The sequence below is a fragment of the Arachis ipaensis genome, chromosome B09, assembly GCF_000816755.2.
Source record: "Arachis ipaensis cultivar K30076 chromosome B09, Araip1.1, whole genome shotgun sequence".
NCBI lineage: Eukaryota > Viridiplantae > Streptophyta > Magnoliopsida > Fabales > Fabaceae > Arachis > Arachis ipaensis.
In genome coordinates, this window is record NC_029793.2 from 114,075,569 (window position 1) to 114,091,507 (window position 15,939).

At 39.0% G+C, this 15,939-nt stretch overlaps 1 long non-coding RNA gene across 1 annotated transcript; it reads right to left on the reverse strand.

The window, feature by feature from the left end:
• LOC110266413 lies at window positions 9,907–10,658 on the reverse strand. The gene is made up of 3 exons (XR_002353774.1): window positions 10,312–10,658; window positions 10,095–10,223; window positions 9,907–10,008 (listed from the first exon to the last, which is right to left on the reverse strand). It is a non-coding gene; the product is annotated as an uncharacterized LOC110266413 (long non-coding RNA).

The following is a 15,939-nucleotide window of genomic DNA, read 5'->3' on the forward strand; positions in this document are numbered from 1 at the left end:
TGGAAGCTTTTGCCTTCCCTTTCCTCTTTCTAGAGGTTTCTCCGACCTTTGGTGCCATAAATGGTTATGGAAAAACAAAAAGTTTTAGCTTTTACCACACCAAACTTAGAAGGTTGCTCGTCCTCGAGCAAAAGAAGAAAGAAGAGAGTAGAAGAAGAAGAAATAGAGGAGATGGAGGGGGCTATGTGTTTCGGCCAAGGGGGATAGGTGGTGTGTATGTTGTGTGAAAATGAAGGAGTGAAGATGGGTTTATATAGGAATGGAGAGGGGGTTTGGGTTCGGCCATATAGGGTGGGTTTGGGAGGGAAAGTGGTTTGAATTTGAATGGTAAGGTATGTGGGGTTTTATGAAGGATGGATGTGAGTGGTGAAGAGAATGGTGGGATTTGATAGGTGAGGGTTTTTTTGGGGAAGAGGTATTGAGGTGATTGGTGAATGGGTGAAGAAGAGAGAGAGAGGTGGGGTAGGTGGGGATCCTGTGGGGTCCACAGATCCTGATGTGTCAAGAATTTCTCATCCCTACACCATGTGGCATGTAAAACACCCCTTGCTGCTAATCCTGGCATTAAACGCCAGGCTACTGCCCATTTCTGGCGTTTAACGCCAGCTTCTTGCCCATTCCTGGCGTTAAACGCCAGTCTGGTGCCCATTTCTGGCGTTAAACGCCCAGAATGGTGCCAGACTAGGCGTTTAACGCCCATTCTGCTACCCTTACTGGCGTTTAAACGCCCGTAAGTTTCTCCTCCAAGGTGTTCTATTTTTCATTCTGTTTTTCCTTCTATTTTTACTTTTTCAATTGTTTTTATGACTTCTTATGATCATCAACCTACAGAAAACATAAAATAACAAAAAAAAATAGAAATTTAACATAGATAAGTAAAGATTGGGTTGCCTCCCAACAAGCGCTTCTTTAATGTCAATAGCTTGACAGTGGGCTCTCATGGAGCCTTACAGATGTTTAGAGCAATGTTGGAACCTCCCAACACCAAACTTAGAGTTTGAATGTGGGGGTTCAACACCAAACTTAAAGTTTGGTTGTGGCCTCCCAACACCAAACTTTGAGTTTGACTGTGGGGGCTCTGTTTGACTCTGTATTGAGAGAAGTTCTTCATGCTTTCTCTTCATGGTGACAGAGGGATATTCTTGAGCTTTAAACACAAGGGAGTTTTCATTCACTTGAATGATCAATTCTCCTCTGTCAACATCAATTACAGCTTTTGCTGTGGCTAGGAAGGGTCTGCCAAGGATGATGGATTCATCCATACACTTCCCAGTCTCTAGGATTATGAAATCAGCAGGGATGTAATGGCCTTCAACTTTTACCAAGACATCCTCTACAAGTCCATAAGCCTGTTTCTTTGAATTGTCTTCCATCTCCAGTGAGATTCTTGCAGCTTGTACCTCAATGATCCCTAGCTTCTCCATTACAGAGAGAGGCATGAGGTTTATGGTTGACCCTAGGTCACACAGAGCCTTCTCAAAGGTCATGGTGCCTATGGTACAAGGGATTGATAATTTTCCAGGGTCTTGTCTCTTCAGAGGTAATTTTTGCCTAGTCAAGTCATCCAGTTCTTTGATGAGCGATGGAGGTTCATCCTCCCAAGTCTCATTACCAAACAACTTGTCATTTAGCTTCATGATTGCTCCAAGGTACTTAGCAACTTGCTCTTCAGTAACATCTTCATCCTCTTCAGAGGAAGAATACTCATTAGAGCTCACGAATGGCAGAAGTAAATTCAATGGAATCTCTATGGTCTCAGTGTGAGCCTTAGATTCCCATGGTTCCTCCTTAGGGAACTCCATGGAGGTCAGTAGACGTCCATTGAGGTCTTCCTCAGTAGAAATCACTGCCTCTTCCTCCTCTCCAGGTTTGGCCATGTGAGACGTGTTTATGGCCTTGCACTCTCTCTTTGGATTCTCTTCTGTGTTGCTTGGGAGAGTGCTAGGAGGGAGTTCAATAATTTTCTTACTCAGCTGACCCACTTGTGCCTCCAAATTTCTAATGGAGGACCTTATTTCAGTCATGAAACTTTGAGTGATTTTGATTAGATCAGAGACTATGGTTGGTAAGTCAGAGTAGCTTTGCTTAGAATTCTCTATCTGTTGCTGAGAAGATGATGGAAAAGGCTTGCTATTGCTAAACTTGTTTCTTCCACCATTATTGTTGTTGAAACCTTGTTGGGGTCTCTGTTGATCTTTCCATGAGAGATTTGAATGATTTCTCCACGAAGGATTATAGGTGTTTCCATAGGGTTCTCCCATGTAATTCACCTCTTCCATTGCTAGGTTCTCAGGATCATAAGCTTCTTCTTCAGAGGAAGCTTCCTTAGTACTGCCTGTTGCTGCTTGCATTCCAGACAAACTCTGAGAAATCATATTAACTTGTTGGGTCAATATTTTATTCTGAGCCAATATGGCATTCAAAGTATCAATCTCAAGAACTCCTTTCTTCTGAGCTATCCCATTATTCATAGGATTCCTTTCAGAAGTATACATGAATTGATTATTTGCAACCATTTCAATGAGTTCCTGAGCTTCTGCAGGCATCTTCTTTAGATGAAGAGATCCTCTAGCAGAGCTATCCAATGACATCTTGGATAGTTCAGACAGACCATTATAGAAAATACCTATGATGCTCCATTTAGAAAGCATGTCAGAAGGACACCTTCTGATCAATTGCTTGTATTTTTCCCATGCTTCATAGAGGGATTCTCCTTCCTTCTGTCTGAAGGTTTGGACTTCCACTCTAAGCTTGCTCAATTTTTGAAGTGGAAAGAACTTGTGCAGTAAAGTCACCAAGCACCTTCCTTGCATTGTTGGCATTGTTGTTTTCGGCTGCCATGGTTTCTTCTTCCTTGAAAAGCTCTGTTAGGACCTCTAAAGAGAAATGTTCTTTAGCTTCTCTTAGCTTTCTCTTCAAGGTCCTTTCAGGTTCAGGATCAGCTTAAAGAAGTATGCCTTTATCTTTGCTTCTGCTCATATGAAAGAGAAGAGAACAAGAAAGTAGGGAATCCTCTATGTCACAGTATAGAGATTCCTTGAGGTGTCAGAGGAAAAGAAGAATAGAAGGAGGAGGTAGATGGAAGAGAATTCGAACATATAAAGAAGGATAGAGTTCGAATTTCACCTTGAGGAAGAGTGTTAGTCCCTTAAATAGAAGGATGTGAGAAGAGGGGAAGAATTTTTGAAAATTAAAGTAAAAGATTTTGAAATAATTAAAAGAAAATTTTGAAAATTTGATTGATGATTTTCGAAAACTAAGATTAGGAAAGAAATTAAGTGATTTTTGAAAAAGGTTTTGAAATTAAAAATTAAAAAGATATGATTGAAAATTAATTTTGAAAAAGATGTGATTGAAGAGATATGATTGAGAAGATATGATTGAAAATCAAGTTAAAAAGAGAAAGTTTTAAAATTAAAGTTGATTACTTGACTAACAAGAAATTAAAAGATATGATTCTTAAAATTTAAAATTTGATCCTTTCTTAATAGGCAAGTAATAACTTGAAAGTTTTGAAGTAAATCATTAATTTTAGCAAGGATTTTCGAAAATAGTAATAAATAAAAAATGAAAAGAAATTGATTTTGAAGAGATATGATTGAAAAGATATGATTTGAAAAAGATTTGATTTTAAAAAATTATGAAGATTTGAAAAAAATTTGAATTAAAAACAAAATCTTCCCTCTAGTGTCATCCTGGTGTTAAACGCCCAGAATGGCATCCATTCTGGCGTTTAACGCCCAAAACTCTACCTTTTTGGGCATTGAATGCCCAGCCAGGTACCCTGGCTGGCGTTTAAACGCCAGTTTTCCTTCTTCACTGGGCGTTTTGAATGCCCAGCTTTTTCTGTTTGATTCCTCTGCTGAATGTTCTGAATCTTCAATTCTCTGTATTATTGACCTGAAAAGATACAACTTTGAAAATATTTTTGAACTTTTAATGATGAAAAATAACAAAAAATGCAACTAAGATCAAATGAACAATGCATGCAAGACACCAAACTTAAGAATTTTCATATAGGAGACACCAACAAATTGAGAATGCATAAGAAAAACAACAAAACACATAAAACAAGAGAATTTAAAGATCAGAGCAATGAAATCATCAAGAACAACTTGAAGATCAATGAAGAACATAATGCATATATTCGAAAAATGCAAGAAGAATAAAAACATGCAATTGACACCAAACTTAAAAATTGATAAAATTGATAAACAAGAAACATAAAATATTTTTTATTTTTATGTACCTAATCTAAGCAACAAGATGAACCGTCAGTTGTCTAAACTCGAACAATCCCCGGCAACGGCGCCAAAAACTTGGTGTACGAAATTGTGATCATCAACAATGGCGCCAAAGGACTTGGAGCTCTCAAACATGAATCACACTTTGTCACAATTCCGCACAACTAACCAGCAAGTGCACTGGGTCGTCCAAGTAATACCTTACGTGAGTAAGGGTCGATCCCACGGAGACTGTCGGCTTGAAGCAAGCTATGGTCACCTTGTAAATCTCAGTCAGGCTAATTCAGATGGTGATGGAGAATTGATAATTAAAAGATAAATAAAATATAAAATAAAGATAGAGATACTTATGTAATTCTTTGGTTGGAATTTCAGATAACCGTATGAAGATGCTTTGTTCCTCCTGAACCTCTGCTTTCCTATTGCCTTCTTCCAATCATTCATACTCCTTTCCATGGCAAGCTTTATGTTGGGCATCACCGTTGTCAATGGCTACTTCCCGTCCTCTCAGTGAAAACGTTCCAAATGCGCTGTCACCGCACGGCTAATCATCTGTCGGTTCTCGATCATGTTGGAATAGGATCCATTGATCCTTTTGCGTCTGTCACACGTCCAACAATCGCGAGTTTGAAGCTCGTCACAGCCATCCCTTCCCAGACCCTACTTAGAATACCACAGAAAAGGTTTAGACGTTCCGGATCTCAGGAATGGCCGCCAATAATTCTAGCCTATACCACGAAGGTTCCAATCTTAGATTAGAAACCCAAGAGATACGCATTCAAGCCATTGCTAGTAGAACAGAGGTGGTTGTCAGGCACATGTTCATAGGTGAGAATGATGATGAGTGTCACGGATCATCACATTCATCAAGTTGAAGAGCGAATGAATATCTTAGAGAAGAAATAGACTTGAGTTGAATAGAAAAACAATAGTACTTTGTATTAATTCATGACGAACAGCAGAGCTCCACACCTTAATCTATGGTGTGTAGAAACTCCACCGTTGAAAATACATAAGTGATAATAGTGTAAGCATGGCCGAATGGCCAGCCTCCAAGGTCTAGGGACTAGACGTCCAAAGATCTGTGTCTAAAGATGAAAATATAATAGCAAAAGATCCTATTTATAGAGAACTAGTAGCCTAGGGTTTACAGAAATCAGTAATTAATGCAGAAATCTTCTTCCGGGCCCACTTGGTATGTGCTTGGGCTAAGCATTGAAGCTTCCATGTGTAGAGACTTTTCTTGGAGTTAAACGCCAGCTTTTGTGCCAGTTTTGGAGTTAAACGCCAGAATTCTTGAGCTGACTTGGAACGCCAGTTTGGGCCATCAAAGCTTAGGCAAAGTATAGACTATTATATATTGCTGGAAAGCCCAGGATGTCTACTTTCTAACGCAATTGAGAGCGCACCAATTGGGCTTCTATAGCTCCAGAAAATCCACTTCGAGTGCAGGGAGGTCAGAGTCCAACAGCATCTGCAGTCCTTTTTCAGCCTCTGAATCAGATTTTTGCTCAGGTCCCTCAATTTCAGCCAGAAAATACCTGAAATCACAGAAAAATACACAAACTCATAGTAAAATCTAGAAGAGTGATTTTTATTTAAAAACTAATAAAAATATAATAAAAACTAATTAAAATATACTAAAAACATACTAAAAACAATACCAAAAAGCGTATAAATTATCCGCTCATCAGCATCAAAGTTTAGGAATCTGGTTGCCCAGTAGGCCTTATGTTCCAGTTCCACGGGCAGATGACAGGCTTTACCATACACAAGCTGGTATGGAGAGGTCCCTATAGGAGTCTTGAATGCTGTTCTGTAAGCCCACAGAGCATCATCCAAGCTTCTTGCCCAATCCTTTCTACGGGTACTTACAGTCCGTTCCAGGATTCTTTTTAGTTCTCTGTTAGAAACTTCAGCTTGCCCATTTGTCTGTGGATGATATGGAGTCGCCACCTTGTGGCGAATCCCATACCGGACCATGGCAGAGTAAAGTTGTTTATTACAGAAGTGAGTTCCCCCATCACTGATTAGTACTCTAGGGACACCAAACCTGCTGAAGATATGTTTCTGGAGGAACTTCAGTACTGTTTTTGTATCATTGGTGGGTGTGGCAACAGCCTCTACCCATTTTGATACATAGTCGACTGCCACCAGAATATAAGTGTTTGAGTATAATGGTGGGAAAGGTCCCATGAAGTCAATTCCCCATACATCAAACAACTCAATCTCCAAGATTCTCTGTTGAGGCATGGCGTAACCATGAGGTAGATTACCAGCTCTTTGGCAACTGTCACAGTTATGTACAAACTCTCGGGAATTCCTATAGAGTGTAGGCCAGTAGAAGCCACATTGGAGGACCTTGGTGGCTGTTCGCTCACCTCCGAAATGGCCTCCATATTGTGATCCATGGAAATGCCATAAGATCCTCTGTGCTTCTTCTCTAGGCACACACCTACAGATTATTCCGTCTGCACATCTCTTAAAGAGATAGGGTTCATCCCACAAGTAGTACTTTGCATCAGTAATTAATTTTTTCTTTTGTTGCCTGCTGTACTCCTTGGGTATAAACCTTGCAGCTTTATAGTTTGCAATGTCTGCAAACCATGGTGTTTCCTGAATGGCAAACAAATGCTCATCCGAAAAGGTCTCAGAGATCTCAATAGAGGGGGGAAACTCCCCTTCTACTGGTTCTATCCAGGACAGATGATCAGCCACTTGGTTCTCTCTCCCTTTTTTATCTCTTATTTCTATATCAAACTCTTGCAGAAGCAACACCCATCTTATGAGCCTGGGTTTTGAATCCTGCTTTGTTAGTAGATATTTAAGAGCAGCATGGTTAGTGTACACAATCACTTTTGATCCTACTAAGTATGATCTAAACTTGTCAATGGCATAAACCACTGCAAGCAATTCTTTTTCTGTGGTTGTGTAATTTTGCTGGGCATCATTTAAAACACGGCTAGCATAATAAATGACATGCAGAAGCTTGTCATGCCTCTGCCCCAGTACAGCACCAATGGCGTGGTCACTGGCATCACATATTAGTTCAAATGGTAAAGTCCATTCTGGTGCAGAAATAACTGGTGCTGTGACCAGCTTAGCTTTCAGAGTCTCAAATGCCTGCAGACACTCTGTGTCAAACACAAATGGCATGTTAGCAGCTAGCAGATTGCTCAGGGGTTTCACAATTTCTGAAAAATCCTTTATAAACCTCCTGTAGAATCCTGCATGCCCCAGAAAGCTTCTGATTGCCTTAACATTAGCAGGTGGTGGTAATTTTTCAATTACTTCCACTTTAGCTTGATCCACCTCTATTCCCTTGTTTGAAATTTTATGCCCAAGGACAATTCCTTCAGTCACTATAAAGTGACATTTTTCCCAGTTTAAAACTAGGTTGGTCTCTTGGCATCTTTTCAGAACAAGTGCTAAATGGTCAAGGCAGGAGCTGAATGAGTCTCCAAATACTGAAAAGTCATCCATGAAGACTTCCAGAAACTTCTCTACCATATCAGAGAAGATAGAGAGCATGCACCTCTGAAAGATTGCAGGTGTATTACACAGACCAAAAGGCATTCTTCTGTAAGCAAATACTCCAGAAGGACATGTAAATGTTGTTTTCTCTTGGTCCTGAGGATCTACTGCAATTTGGTTGTAACCTGAATAGCCATCCAAAAAGCAGTAATATTCATGACCTGCTAGTCTCTCTAGCATCTGGTCTATGAATGGTAAAGGAAAATTATCCTTTCTGGTGGCTGTGTTGAGCCTTCTGTAGTCAATACACATGCGCCACCCTGTAACTGTTCTTGTAGGAACCAGTTCATTTTTTTCATTATGAACCACTGTCATGCCTCCCTTCTTGGGAACAACTTAAATAGGGCTCACCCAGGGGCTATCAGAAATAGGATAAATAATCCCAGCCTCCAGTAATTTGGTGACCTCTTTCTGCACCACTTCCTTCATGGCTGGATTTAGCCGCCTCTGTGGTTGAACCACTGGCTTAGCATCATCCTCCAATAGGATTTTGTGCATGCATCTAGCTAGGCTTATGCCCTTAAGATCACTTATGGACCACCCAAGAGCTGTCTTGTGTGTCCTTAGCACTTGAATTAGTGCTTCCTCTTCCAGTGAATTTAAAGCAGAGCTTATGATCACTGGAAAAGTGTCACCTTCTCCCAGAAATGCATATTTCAGGGATGGTGGTAATGGCTTGAGCTCGGGTTTAGGAGGTTTCTCCTCTTGCTGAGGAAGTCTCAGAGGCTCTTTTAATTCCTCTGAACCCTCCAAATCAGGCTGAACATCTTTAAAGATATTTTCCAGCTCTGATTCGAGACTCTCAGCCATGTTGACCTCCTCTACCAAAGAGTCAATGAGATCAACTTTCATGCAGTCTTTTGGTGTGTCTGGATGCTGCATGGCCTTGACAGCATTCAACTTAAACTCATCCTCATTGACTCTCAGGGTTACTTCCCCCTTTTGGACATCAATGAGAGTTCGTCCAGTTGCTAGGAAAGGTCTTCCTAGAATGAGAGTAGTACTCTTGTGCTCCTCCATTTCCAGCACTACAAAGTCAGTGGGAAAGGTGAATGGCCCAACCCTGACAATCATGTCCTGATCATGCCTGATGGGTATTTAATGGAGCCATCAGCAAGTTGGAGACATATCCGGGTTGGTTTAACTTCTTCAGTTAAACCAAGCTTTTGGATAGTGGATGCAGGTATTAGGTTGATGCTTGCCCCAAGATCACATAAAGCTGTCTTGGTGCAATTACCCTCTAATATGCATGGTATCAGAAAGCTCCTGGGATCTTTAAGCTTTTCTGGAAAGCTTTTCAGAATGACTGCACTGCATTCTTCAGTGAGGAGAACTCTTTCAGTTTCTCTCCAATCCTTCTTATGACTCAAGATCTCTTTCATGAACTTGGCATAATAAGGTATTTGCTCAAGTGCCTCTGCAAACGGAATCTTTATTTCAAGAGTCCTGAGATAATCTGCAAAGTGAGCAAATTGCTTATCCTGCTCCTCTTGGCGGAGTTTTTGAGGATAAGGTATCTTGGCTTTATAGTCCTCAACCTTAGTTGTTGCAGGTTTATTTCCTGCAGAGGTGGTTGGAGAAGCCTTTTTAGAGGGTTGTTATCAGTACTTGTGTATGTCTGATCCCTCACTGGCATTTGAATGCCAGGGTTAGAAGCTAGGTTGGCGTTGGATGCCAACTCCTTACTTGTTCCTGGCGTTTGAACGCCAGAACTGAGCTTCCATTGGGCGTTTGACGCCAACTCCTTGCTTGTCTCTGGCGTTTGAACGCCAGAGTTATTCCTCTCTGGGCTCTTACTATCCTCAGAGGGATTTTGGATAGCAGTTTGTTCCAATTCGTTCACATTATCAAAAGTAGCTTCAAAATCAAGAAAGCCATTTTTCATAATAATCAACTAAACTTTTCAAACTAATTTCTTTTCAGCAATCACAAACTACTCAAGCAATCAAGTAGCCAATCATTCAGTCCAGCAAACAACCACATTTATAAGACAATCATAATCACAGACATATGTTTCTCACATTAATATCTATTCATAACAACTCTGTAATATAAAGTAGATTTTAGGAAAAATCCCTACCTCAATAAGTCGAAACTATAGACCAAACACGTCACCGGAACTCTTTTCCTCTCGGCCCGACATTGGTAACAATCGCAATCACAGCTCCATGGTGTCCGCACCCATAACAGCAACTTAAATTCACCAACGTGCAGCAACCGGACCTCGATCCTAAAACATTAACGTCGGAGAGTCTTAACATATAATAGAACAGCGACGACTGACAGAGTTCGAAATTGAAATAAGGAATAGCTTACCATGCTAAAGAGGAGCGACTAAACCGAGCAGCCGCCATGACAACAATACTCGCTACAATTAACGGCTCAGAGCAAAGGCGGCAGTAGTGGAATGGTAGCTCCGACAGAGCAACTCGCGATAACCAATCCCTGACACAAACAACCTCAGCAACAGCTTTTATAGTAACCAGGATTTTGACCGACAATAAGAGAAAACCAAAACAGGGCTAGGGTTTACCAAGAAGGTGGCGGCTCCAACGGCAGTTTCCGGCGACCAGAGGTACAGCGGTTGAAGCTTCATCGATGGTGACTTGACAGTAGCTTGAACGGCTTCTCCTCTGTGCGCGCTCTGTCTGACTTGAACGGCTTCTCCTCTGTGCGCGCTCTGCTTGATGGCGACGAACTCAGAGGCGGCGGCGACAGGGACCCGCGGAGACAACCACGGACGCGAGGGCAGGGCTTCTCCTTCCTCGCGCACGCTCTCTGTTCTCAGACGACAGCACGGTGACCCAACAGTGGCGGCGGCGCTACAGTGGCGCGACAACTCCTCTCCCTACACCGGCGATGATGGCGATTCGGGATGAGGGCGACGGCGGCGGCAACGGCGTCTGGAGGTGGCGGCGTGTTTCTCTGCTCCCTCAACTCCACACTCTCTCTCTTCCTCGGATCTCCCTCCTGACGGCACAGCGGCGGCGACGGTGGCAATGATGCCCACCGGCGCCGTCTCCCTCTCTTCCCCCTTCTGCTCTCCCTCTTTTCTTTCCCCGTTTTCTCCCTTTTCTTTCTGCCGTTTCTTTCTTTCTCTGTGCCTGCTGTGTATGTGTTTGGGGAAAAGGGGAATAGTGTGAGTGCTAATGAGTGGCGGTGAGTGTGGGTAAGGATTAGGGTAAAATTAAGGTTAGGGTTTGTGTATAAAATTGGAGATTTTGGGATTAATTTGGATTTAGTTAATTTTAATCAAATTAGGGTATAGAGTGTTAATTTAAAATCTAATTTAATCTTCAAAATTATTTTAAAATATTATTTGTTGTATTAAAAGACTAATTGATTTGAAATCAAATTCTTTAGTTGAATTTATAAGATAATAAGATCTATTTTCTTTATTCCTAAAACTTAAAGTATTAAATCATAGAAATATCAATTATTTGAATTAAATCACATAAAAATTCTTGTCATTCCATAACTACTAATTTTATAATTGATTTAGTATTTGAGCTGGTTTGGTTTTAAAAAGAGATTTATTATTGGCATTTATTCGCTTTGAAAATAAATTGATATTGGAGTTGGTTGAATTTTGGAAGATGATTGAGATTTGGAAATAGTTGAGAAAATGTTTGAGAAATGTTTGGATGGAACCCGAAAAGGGTGGCAGATCTGGCGTATTACATTTGAGAATGGACTTTGGTGCTGAATGAATGACTGTGTTGTTTGATTGCATGGTTGGTTTCTGATTGAGATTTGTTTATGAGAAAGGAAAGACTTTGGATTTATGAAAATATTAAACATTGTTTCTTTGAAAAGGTTTTGAACGATTAGCTATTGGATTTTTAAAAGGGTTCATAAGGCAATGATAATCATAGAATCTGAAAATAGTTTTCTTATTGAATATCTTCTTATGATAACTTTGAAACTCCGTTAGGTATTTAATGTTTTCCCACTTCTTAATTGAACTACTTGGCACTCTTCTGTTATTTGTTTTGATAACTGTTGTTTTGTTTGCTTCAACTGTGCCTCCATATTTATATTAGCCATTCTTGTGTCTTGTAGTATCTCCTTGAATTCGGCCAGCTATTTTGTTAGAAAGTCTAATTGCTGATTGAATTCAGTAATTTGTTCTGCAGGACTGAGTTCAGCAGTTACTGTTTTAGCCTCTTCTTTCATGGAAGATTCATTATTTAGGTACAGATGCCGATTTCTGGCAACTGTATCAATGAGCTCTTGAGCTTCTTCAATTGTCTTTCTCATATGTATAGATCCACCAGCTGAGTGGTCTAGAGAAATCTGAGCTTTCTCTGTAAGCCCATAATAGAAGATGTCTAACTGCACCCATTCTGAAAACATTTCAAAGGGGCATTTTCTTAGCATCTTTCTGTATCTCTCCCAGGCATCATAAAGAGATTTATTATCTCCTTGTTTAAAGCCTTGGATGTCCAGCCTTAGCTGTGTCATCCGTTTTGGAGGGAAGTATTGATTCAGGAATTTTTCTGACAGCTGTTTCTATGTCCTTATGCTAGCTTTAGGTTGGTTATTTAACCACCTCTTAGCTTGGTCTTTTACAGCAAATGGAAACAGTAATAATCTGTAGACATCCTGATCTACTTCTTTATCATGTACTGTGTCAGCAATTTGTAAAAACTGTGCCAGAAACTCTGTGGGTTCTTCCTGTGGAAGACCAGAATACTGGCAACTTTGCTGCACCATGATAATGAGCTGAGGATTCAACTCAAAGCTACTGACTCCGATGGAGGGTATACAGATACTACTCCTATATGAAGCAGTAATGGGGTTAGCATATGACCCCAGAGTCCTTCTGGACTGTTCATTTCTACTTAGGTCCATGATGGAGAAAGGGAGATGATGTGGATTGTAAATATTTTTTTTTTTGGAAACCGAAAATAAAATAAAATAAAATAAGTGAAAATTCAAATATAAGTTCAGAAATTAAAAGAAAATTGAAAACTAAAATATTAATTAATTAAAAAATTTGAAAAATAAGGGGTAAGGATTTTCGAAAACTGAAGAGAGAGAAAGTGGTTAGGAAGTTTTGAAATTTAAATTTTAAATTTGAAAATTAAATTTTGAATTTTTAAATTTTTAAAAATTGAAATTCAAATTTTGAAATTTGAAAATTTGAATTTTGAATTTTGAGAAAATCAACAATATAAGATAAGGATTTGAAAGAGATTTGAATTTTGAAAAGATTTGATTTTTAAGTTTGAAAATTAAATTTTGAAATTTTAAATTTTGAAATTTGAAATTTAAAATTTTGAATTTTGAATTTTGAATTTGGAATTTTGGAAGTTGAAGATTGAAATTTGAATTTGAAATAAGATAAGATAAGATTTTGAAAAGATATAATTTTTTTTTAAAAGATTTGAATTTTGAAATTTTAAAACTAAGATAAGATAAAATTTTGAAATTGAAATCTGAATTTTTATGAAAAATTTCGAAATATTTGCTTAAAAATAGTTAGAAAAGATATTTTTTTTATTTTTGAATTTTATGATGAAAGAGAAAAACACACAAAAGACATATAACTTAAAATTTTTAGATCTAATGCTCCTTGTTTTCGAAAATTTTGGAGGGAAAACACCAAGGAACACCAAACTTAAAAATTTTAAGATCAAAACACAAGGAAGACTCAAGAACACTTTGAAGACTCACAAGAACACGAAGAACAAAAATTCAAAGACTCAAAGGAATCAAGAACATAAAAAGAACACCAAACTTAAAATTTTTTAGAAAATCACAATAAAATTTTCGAAAACTAAAGAAAAGCTAACAAGAAAATACCAAACTTAAAGTTTGGCACAAGATTTAATCAAAGAAAAATTATTTTTGAAAAAGTTTTAAAAGGAAGATTCCCAATTACCAAGAACATAAACACAACGCTCTAGCCAATTGAGTTATAAATTTAAAGTGTTTTAATATTGTATAAAAAAATAAAATTTTCTTTGGAAACTGATATTTTTTTTTAAAAAAAACACAAGAAAAATAAGAAAAGACACAGAACAAGAAAAACTAAAGATCAAACAAGGAAAATAAACAAGAACAACTTGAGAATTAAGAAAGAACTAAGAACATATAATTCGAAAAATTGAAAGAAAAAGAAAATCATGCAATTGACACCAAACTTAAAATATGAAACTAAACTCAAACAGAGGACTAAATCATGAAGTTATTGGTTTTGAAAATTTTCGAAAATAATTTAGAAAAATAAAATAAGGATTTTAAAATTTTAACCAAAAAAAAATAATAGAAGACTCTAAACCAAAAAGAAAAATTTTTCCTAATCTAAGCAACAAAATAAAGTGTCAGTTGTCCAAACTCGAACAATCCCCGGCAACGGCGCCAAAAACTTGGTGCACGAATTGTGAATCACACTCTTCGCAACTCGTACCACTAACCAGCAAGTGCACTGGGTCGTCCAAGTAATACCTTACGTGAGTAAGGGTCGATCCCACGGAGATTGTTGGTTTGAAGCAATCTATGGTTATCTTGTAATTCTTAGTCAGGATATCAATTATAATTATCAGTTTGGATTGCGAAAAATAAAAGAGCATGAATTAAATACTTGTTATGCAGTAATGGAGAATATGTTGGAGTTTTGGAGATGCTTTGTCTTCTGAATCTCTGCTTTCTCCCTGTCTTCTTCTTCACGCACGCAAGGTTTCTCCTATGGCAAGCTGTGTGTTGGTGGATCACCGTTGTCAATGGCTACCATCCGTCCTCTCAGTGAAAAAGGTCCAGGTGCGCTGTCACCGCAGGGCTAATCATCTGTCGGTTCTCACTCATGCTAGAATAGGATCCATTGATCCTTTTGCGTCTGTCACTACGCCCAACCCTTGTGAGTTTGAAACTCGTCACAGTCATCCAATCCCTGAATCCTACTCGGAATACCACGGACAAGGTTTAGACTTTCCGAATTCTCAGGAATGCTGCCAATGGATTCTAGCTTATACCACGAAGATTCTGATTAAGGAATCCAAGAGATATTCATTCAATCGAAGGTAGAATGGAGGTGGTTGTCAGGCACGCGTTCATAGGTTGAGAATGGTGATGAGTGTCATGGATCATCACATCCATCATATTGAAGTGAGAATGAACATCTTAGATAGAAACAAATGTGTTTGAATAGAAAACAGAAATAGTTGCATTAATTCATCGAGACACAGCAGAGCTCCTCACCCCCAACAATGGAGTTTAGAGACTCATGCCGTCAAAGAGTACAAAGTTCAGATCTAAAATGTCATGAGGTACAAAATAAATCTCTAAAAGTTGTTTAAATACTAAACTAGTAACCTAGGTTTACAGAAAATGAGTAAACTAAGATAGATAGTGCAGAAATCCACTTTTGCGGCCTACTTGGTGTGTGCTGGGGCTGATACTTGAGCTTTACACGTGCCTAGGCTGTTTCTAGAGTTAAACGCCAGGTTGTAACCTGTTTATGGCGTTTAACTCCAACTTGTAACCTGTTTCTGGCGTTTAACGCCAGAATGCAACATGGAACTGGCGTTGAACGCCAGTTTACGTCATCTATACTTGAGCAAAGTATACACTATTATATATTGCTGGAAAGCCCTGGATGTCTACTTTCCAACTCAATTAAGAGCGCGCCAATTGGAATCCTGTAGCTCCAAAAAATCCATTCCGAGTGCAGGAAGGTCAGAATCTAACAGCATCAGCAGTCCTTTTTCAGCCTGAGTCAGATTTTTGCTCAGTGGTGCACGAAATTGTGATCTCAGGCAACGGCGCCAGAAACTCTGTACGCACATCTTAATAAATCATTTTTCATTCATAACTTTGATACAACTAACCAGCAAGTGCACTGGGTCGTCCAAGTAATAAACCTTACGTGAGTAAGGGTCGATCCCACGGAGATTGTTGGTATGAAGCAAGCTATGGTCACCTTGTAAATCTCAGCCAGGCGGATATAAAATAGTTATGGAGTTTTCGAACATAAATAATAAATAGATAGAAAATAAGGATAGAAACACTTATGTATATCATTGGTGAGAATTTCAGATAAGTGTATAGAGATGCTTTCGTTCCTCTGAACCTCTGCTTTCCTGATGTCTTCATCCAATCAGTCTTACTCCTTTCCATGGCTGGCTTTATGTAAGGACATCACCGTTGTCAATGGCTA